Genomic DNA, 7,309 nt, shown 5'->3' on the forward strand with positions numbered 1-7,309 from the left:
TGTGTGGTTAATTAACATTTATGTTCCTATAGATCTGCAGGATTTATTATATTTATATACATTTCCAGTATTTAATATTTATTATATAGATTTGTTCATTTATATATATATATATATATATATATATATATATACTCTATATTTCATTTCTATTATTATTTTTTATAATTATCATGTTGTTTAATATGTATTGTTTATCTATATGCATCTAGTATGAGAGATCTTCATATTACATCTATTAATTGCGAGTAATATAATAAATTAATTTATCTATAAACAACGGAGCTTTGATTGCTATATCGTATTGTTCTGTCATCTCACAATTGTTAGATTTTCATTAGCGCAGTCCTCTTGATATATATATATTTCTGTTTTGAATTTTAGATATTGGGTAATCACAAATCCCATTTTTAGGACATGCAGATCTAATTCAATATACATTATACTAATAAAATACATATTGAGACTAGAGAAATGTATATGTTATACCAATTGAGTGCCTAGATCAATAGTTCTATGTTTAGCAAGACTGCAAAAAAACATTGGTACAATCGAGTACCATCGCAGCCTCATGCTCAGTTGCACAAGCTCTGACCTTACTCAGAAATTGCTAACTTCAGCGCACGCTATGAGGCTTCAGGCTGTGTAGGGCATCGCAGTGGATAATTCATGAACGCCCTTGCAACGGCGTTCAAATGCACTGGCACGCCGTCACCACCCACAAACGGAACTTCCTGTCAATCACTCTGCGATGGGTCTGCTTGATCTTTGTGATCGCAGTGGCCGGTTCGCGCCCAAGCACTGCAATGCATATGCATGCGCAGTACGCGACAATTGCCTGATTTTGTGCGTATTAGTAACTGCGATCCAAGCTGAATCAGGCCCAGAGTCAGAGTCACTGAATGGGAGTAGGAGACAAGAGAATGGAGCACTGTTAACAAGGAGTGTGCTAAGGAAGAACAAGAGGGAGGAGGGCCCTGCCTGTAAGAGCTTATATACTAAGGGGAAAGGAGGAACAGTTGGAGGGTGAACTGGGAAAGATAAATGTTTAAGGGTTGGAGAAGAATTGATTTAAGAAGAACACTAATAAAATAAACTAGTTCATAGACCAGAGAGAAGCAAACTGTCTCCAGCTGTAGTGTATAGAATTTTTCAGGTCGCGCTGGGACTTGGGAGCCCCACAACGTCTGGAAAGACGGTGTTTGTACAAGTCTCGGATGTCCGCACATTGCAGTTCAGCAGCTCAGGCAATTGGCTTATACACATAGGTGGCAAATTTGGACACGGACTGGTCACTCACTTGCAGGGTGTGTGGCCAGCATTAGGCAATGCCCAATTACAGTAGCAACCTCAATGTTTTAATGGGAATAAATCAGTTCTCAGTTTCATTATAGAAGAGTAAATATGTTTTAAATTAGAATGGAGAATTAGGGTGGGCAGTTAGAGGGTTTAGGTTGCAGCTGTTACTGGAATCTGAAGTTCTACAGTAGTGGGAAGCTGGATCAGAATAATGCAGACATCACACAGTGCAGTATCAGGTTCTCAGGCACGGGAGGGGAAGCACCTATCCCTGTATCCAGTTGTCACTGTCAGTAAATACAATAGCGAGGCTACAGAGAGCAATCATTTCTCAGCCATTTGTGGCCGCGCCTCAAACCGTCTGCACAGACAATTAGCGTTTGACAGATGACTCATAACCTGCCTTATATTCCAGGATAACGAAAGAAAACAAATAGGATTATAGTAATTGTAACAGCAGCTGCCCATCACCACGTGGTTCCTGATACACTGCAGCCTGTGGATCTATCCACATGGAATGCAGATTCCAGCTCAGTAATAATAACTTCACTCAAACTGTGCCCCTGTTACATGTTGTAACCTGTACTACAGCACTATAAATTGTGAGCTGTCTTTTGAGTTTGTGCTGCCCTGGGTTTTAAAAACGACACTCTACCCAGGTATTATTCATGCACAGGGCTGGATTAAGGCTTGTGGGGGCCCCAGGGCAACTAAGTTGCGGGGGGCCCCTTCAAGCCACAGTGTCGAGCCCAGCCCAGCCGTGCCCCCAGTAGCAGTCTGCCCCAGCAGTGCCCCCAGTAGCGGTCCCCCCTCAACAGTAGTCCCCCCAGGAGTACCCCTAGTTGTAATCCCTCTCTATGCTGTATCCCCTAGTAGTGGTCCCACCAGTGTGCAGTGCCCCCAGTAGTCCCCCCAGCAGTGCCCCTAGTAGTCCCCCCAGTAATCCCCCCCAGCAGTGCCCCTTGTAGTACCCCCTGCAGTGCCCCTAGTAGTAGTACCCCCCAGCAGTGCCCCTTGTAGTACCCCCTGCAGTGCCCCTAGTAGTAGTACCCCCCAGCAGTGCCCCTTGTAGTACCCCCTGCAGTGCCCCTGGTAGTAGTACCCCCCAGCAGTGCCCCTAGTAGTAGTAGTACCCCCCCAGCAGTGACCCTTGTACTACCCCCTGCAGTGCCCTAGTAGCCCCCCCCAACCCAGACACACACATAAAAAACAACTTCCACTTACCTTAATCCCCGCTCTGACGTCTGCTCCTCCGTCCTGCGTCCTCCCGGGCCGGCCCGCTCTGCATGATGGGAGAGACGACATGGACTGTGTGCAAAATCGCAGACCCATTCTGCACATGGGCAGATTCTTGATAATCGGTAAACTGCGTAATCCCTGTCACTGCGTTCGCAACTGAATCATCCCCTGAAATCACTCGGCAGACCAACATTGAAGACCATGTCTAGCAGGGCTGCCATCAGGGAGGGAATGCCGGGACCAAAGTCCCGTTCCCAGACAGAAGGGGGCCTGCCCAGTGGCACTGTGTGGCTGTGATCAATCTCCTCTGCTGTTTGTAATCTCCATATGCTAAGATTTGCCAGGATGAAAGATTGTGGATTGATTATGCTGTCTACCACAGTCTGAAAGTATTGAGTGCTGAGCTGCTTATCAGCCTACCAGGCACTCTGCTAAGACCCCGGGGTAGCTGTTGTCACATGAGACAGTGAGTGAAATGCTGATAATGCACACTGGTTAATGTCAAAGTTTATCATGCAAACAGAGGGCTGACTAACTACGTATTTTATGTATGCGGCTGTTGGAAAAGTGATATAACACAGCACTCTGGGACAGTGTGTGTATGAAGCCAACTCCACAGCCCCAGAACCTGTGTATTTTAAGAGTTTCCCGGTTTTACAGGATAGTGTGACAGTAGTATCGTCATCATGACTGGTTGCAGCAGCTGCAGTGCTAACATTTGCTTGCTGCTTCTGCTCACCTTACGGTTGGTTGTCGTGATCCATATTGATGAAAATACTCAAGTTGTACAAAAACTAATTACCAGTATTATGTATTTACACATCACGTCTCACTGTGGAGTCACAGTACTTGTGCGTTATGGACACACAGAGGGCTATGGCCCAAGGAGTCACAGTGCTTGTATACACAGAGGGTTACAGGCCCAAGGAGTCACAGTGCTTCAATACAGAGGAGTACAGCCCAAGGAGTCACAGTGCTTGTATACACAGAGGGCTATGGCCCAAGGAGTCACAGAGCTTGTATACATAGAGAGCTAATGCCCAAGGAGTCACAGTGCTTGTATACACAGAGTGCTACAGCCCAAGGAGTCACAGTACTTGTATACAAATGGGCTACGGCCCAAGGAGTCACAGTGCTTGTATACAGAGGGCTACGGCCCAAGGAGTCACAGTGCTTGTATACACAGGGCTATGGCCCAAGGAGTCACAGAGCTTCTATACACAGAGATCTATGGCCCAAGGAGTCACAGAGCTTGTATACACAGAGGGCTATGGCCCAAGGAGTCACCGTGCTTGTATACACAGGGCTATGAAAAAAAGAAAATATTAAAACATTAAAAATGTTAACTATAACAACATTAAATTATTAAAACCTGTAAAAAAGAAAAAAGAAAACATTAAAAATTTTAACTATAACAACATTATATTATTAAAAACCTGTAAAAAAGAAAAAATGGAAACATTAAAAATGTTAACTATAACATTAAATTATTAAAAACTTGTAAAAAATAAAAAATGTAAACATTAAAAATGTTAACTATAACAACATTAAATTTAACAAAACTATAAACACAAATATTTAAATGTCCTTTTTTCTTCTTCTTCATAGATAATGTCCATTGAAATCCTGCACTCGAAAGAGTGTCTGTGGAAGATCAGTTCTCAGAAGTAGCACAACAAGTCGCACAAGTTGGCCGTACTAGAGGTACTGGAGTATATGAAAAAGTACATTTCTGATGCAGACCTGAAAACTGTACGGCAAAAGATTCAAAATCTCAGGACAATGTACATGAAAGAAAAAAAGAAGGTGGATGACTCCAAAAAATCAGGAGCGGGCACAGATGAAATATATATTCCTGCACTCTGGTACTACCATATGATGTCATTCATCAGTGATCAAGAGCCTCAAAGGGAATCTATCGTCTTGATGGCTGAGCGTGAGGGAGAAGAGGAGGTAGCAGAAGTCTTGGTACGTAGTGACACAGTTTAAACCAAAATCCTTAATATTTTTGTTGTTAAATCCCAAATGTCCAATTTACAGTGGTTCACAGACAGTCCTCCTGCCATGGCACAGCACCTGGTCCATTAAAATAGGCCATGTACTCCTCCCTCACTTCTTTGGCACGTGCGGTGGATGTTGTTGTAATTGGTGGTGCAGACACAGATGTCAAATGTTCAATGTCCTCCAGGGGTCCTACATCTTCTGGTCTAGCTGGGACTGGTCCTCGTTGAGTAGATTTTCTTCGCAGAAAGTTGTGCAGCACACAGCACACCATCACGAACCAGTCTATCTTCTCCACACGTAGATTGATGGTGGTGTGGAAAATGCGGAAGCGGTTGCTCATTATTCCAAACGCATTTTAAACAATTTGCCGTGCACGGGATAGACGGTAGTTGTAGATCCTCTTCTCTCTGTGCAAATGGCTTCATCACATGTTCATGTAATGCAAAAGCCTCGTCTGCGATGAAAACGTAATTTAGGCCGTGCTTTGTCTGGTCCAGTGAGGGCAAGTTGAGGGTTTTGTTGGTGAGTCTCTGGTAGAAAGCCGTCTTTTTGAAGGACCCAACATCCGAAGCATGGCCATTCTTGCCGACATCCACAAACAGAAATTCGTAGTATGCATTCACCACTGCCATGAGAACGATGCTGAAGAATCCTTTGTAGTTGTAGTAATATGATCCGATGTTAGAAGGTGGGTTGATGCAGATGTGTTTCCCATCGATGGCTCCTCCACAGTTAGGGAAATTCCAACGTTGTTCAAAATCTTCGGCGATGCTGGTCCACTCCTCCACGGTGTTAGGAAACTGTAAAAATAGTAAAAAAGTGCTTAAAACATGACTATAATATTTTATTTTTTCCCCATATAGACTCCCACCCAAGACCCTGATTTAGCATCCACACCGGGCCTCAGTCTGCTCGGTGGTGACAGTGACCCGGAGAATACCACACAAGTGGAAACTCCACTTCCACCTGGACCCTCATCTTCTTCTTAACAACCCCAAAAAAAGAAAAAAAAAAGAGAGAAAAGAGAATCTTACAGAACGTGAGGACAATTTTTTTCAAAATGCAGAACGGCTGCTGCAGAAACCCCCTGATGCAATAGATGATTTCACAGCTCATGTGAACAGCACATTGAGAAATATGGATACAGATATCCAAAGAAAGTTTCTCAGGTTAAACTACGACCTGTTGAGTTGCTGTATGAGCAAAAATATCTCTAATTCTACATAATTAGCAGACCCAATGCTATTTTCCCCTGCCCCAAATAGGTATGTTCATCCCCCCCTGCCCAGTTAGATATTACTCCCCCACCAAGCACCCCAAGCACCAGCACAACCTTGTATAATGCTCTGCTGGATGGAGCAGATGAGTCGCCCCAATATACAGAGATGTAAAATGTTTCTTGCTTTTAATATCACCAAATTTTATGAATTCTAATAGGTGCTTGCTGCATAGGATAGGGTGGTAATGACGCCATTTGGACAAGGTCACTACGCACATGGCACAAGTACACATTGCTGGAAGCCACATGGCACAAGTACACATTGCTGGAAGCCGGGGCCACAATGTATACTTGTGCCATGTGTGTATTGGCCTGTTCAAACTGGCGTCTGACCCACCCTATCACATACAGTGGTCTACCTGTTGGGATTCATAAAATTTGGTGATATTTAATTTAATTGTTTTTTTGTCTTGCTTTTAATATCACCAAATTTTATGAATTCTAATAGGTGCTTGCTGCATGGCATAGGGTGGTGATGATGCCAATTGGACAAGGTCACTACGCACATGGCACAAGTACACATTGCTGGACGCCAGGGCCACAATGTATACTTGTGCCATGTGTGTATTGGTCTGTTCAAACTGGCATCTGACCCACCCTATCACATACAGCCGTCTACCTATTGGGATTCATAAAATTTGGTGATAATGTTCTTTTGTAAAATTGTTATTAAAAAAGGATATTGCACACAGTTTAGTTCACACTTTCAGTTGCCTGCAGGTCAGTGCACATTGTACTAAATGAAGGCTATTTTTTGCTTTATGTTGAGTAAAAAAAATAAAAATTTTCTTTACACAAGAAACCAATGTGTGGTGTGTTTTTTTTACTTACCTTGCAATACTGGTACTGTAGCACTTTAACGATTGCTTTGCAGGTCTCCGGAATAATGATGCCCAAGGACTGAGGTGAGATGAGTGTCCCAAACTTCAGGTCTTCAAATGACCTTCCTGTAGCCAGGTACCTCAGGGTAGCCACCAGTCTCTCTTCAGCAGGGATTGCCCTCCGCCACCTTGTGTCCTGTTTCTGGATGTGGGGGGTCACTAGATGCAGCAATTCCTGGAAGGTGGTGTCATACATGTACAGGTAGTTCCGATAGTCATCTAGGTTGTTCTCCTTGATCTCCATCAGCAAGGACATGTGAGAGCGGGTATCCCTTTGTAGAAGCCACTCCTTGGTCCAGCATCCTTCCTAATCTCCTGGACCCTGGCTTCAGCGACCAACACTCTATACCGATAGGGATGCATCAGTACAGAATTCAGGAACAGGATAGAATGCAGATAGGTAGCACACACTTGCAGATAGAATAAACTTTGTAAAAGGCAAGCCAAATACAAAGAGCACAGTAGCAATGTACAGGATTCAGCAGGAATACACCTAGCCTCATCTAGTAGCAGAGCAGAATGTGCACAGAGTTTAAAGGGTGCCTGCTTTCTATACTCCCTAGATAGCCTCTCCCATTGTTATGGCTATTTAAATTTCCCACCAATA

Source organism: Taudactylus pleione, unplaced genomic scaffold, assembly GCF_031769625.1.
Source record: "Taudactylus pleione unplaced genomic scaffold, aTauple2 ptg000122l, whole genome shotgun sequence".
In the NCBI taxonomy this organism is placed as follows: domain Eukaryota; kingdom Metazoa; phylum Chordata; class Amphibia; order Anura; family Myobatrachidae; genus Taudactylus; species Taudactylus pleione.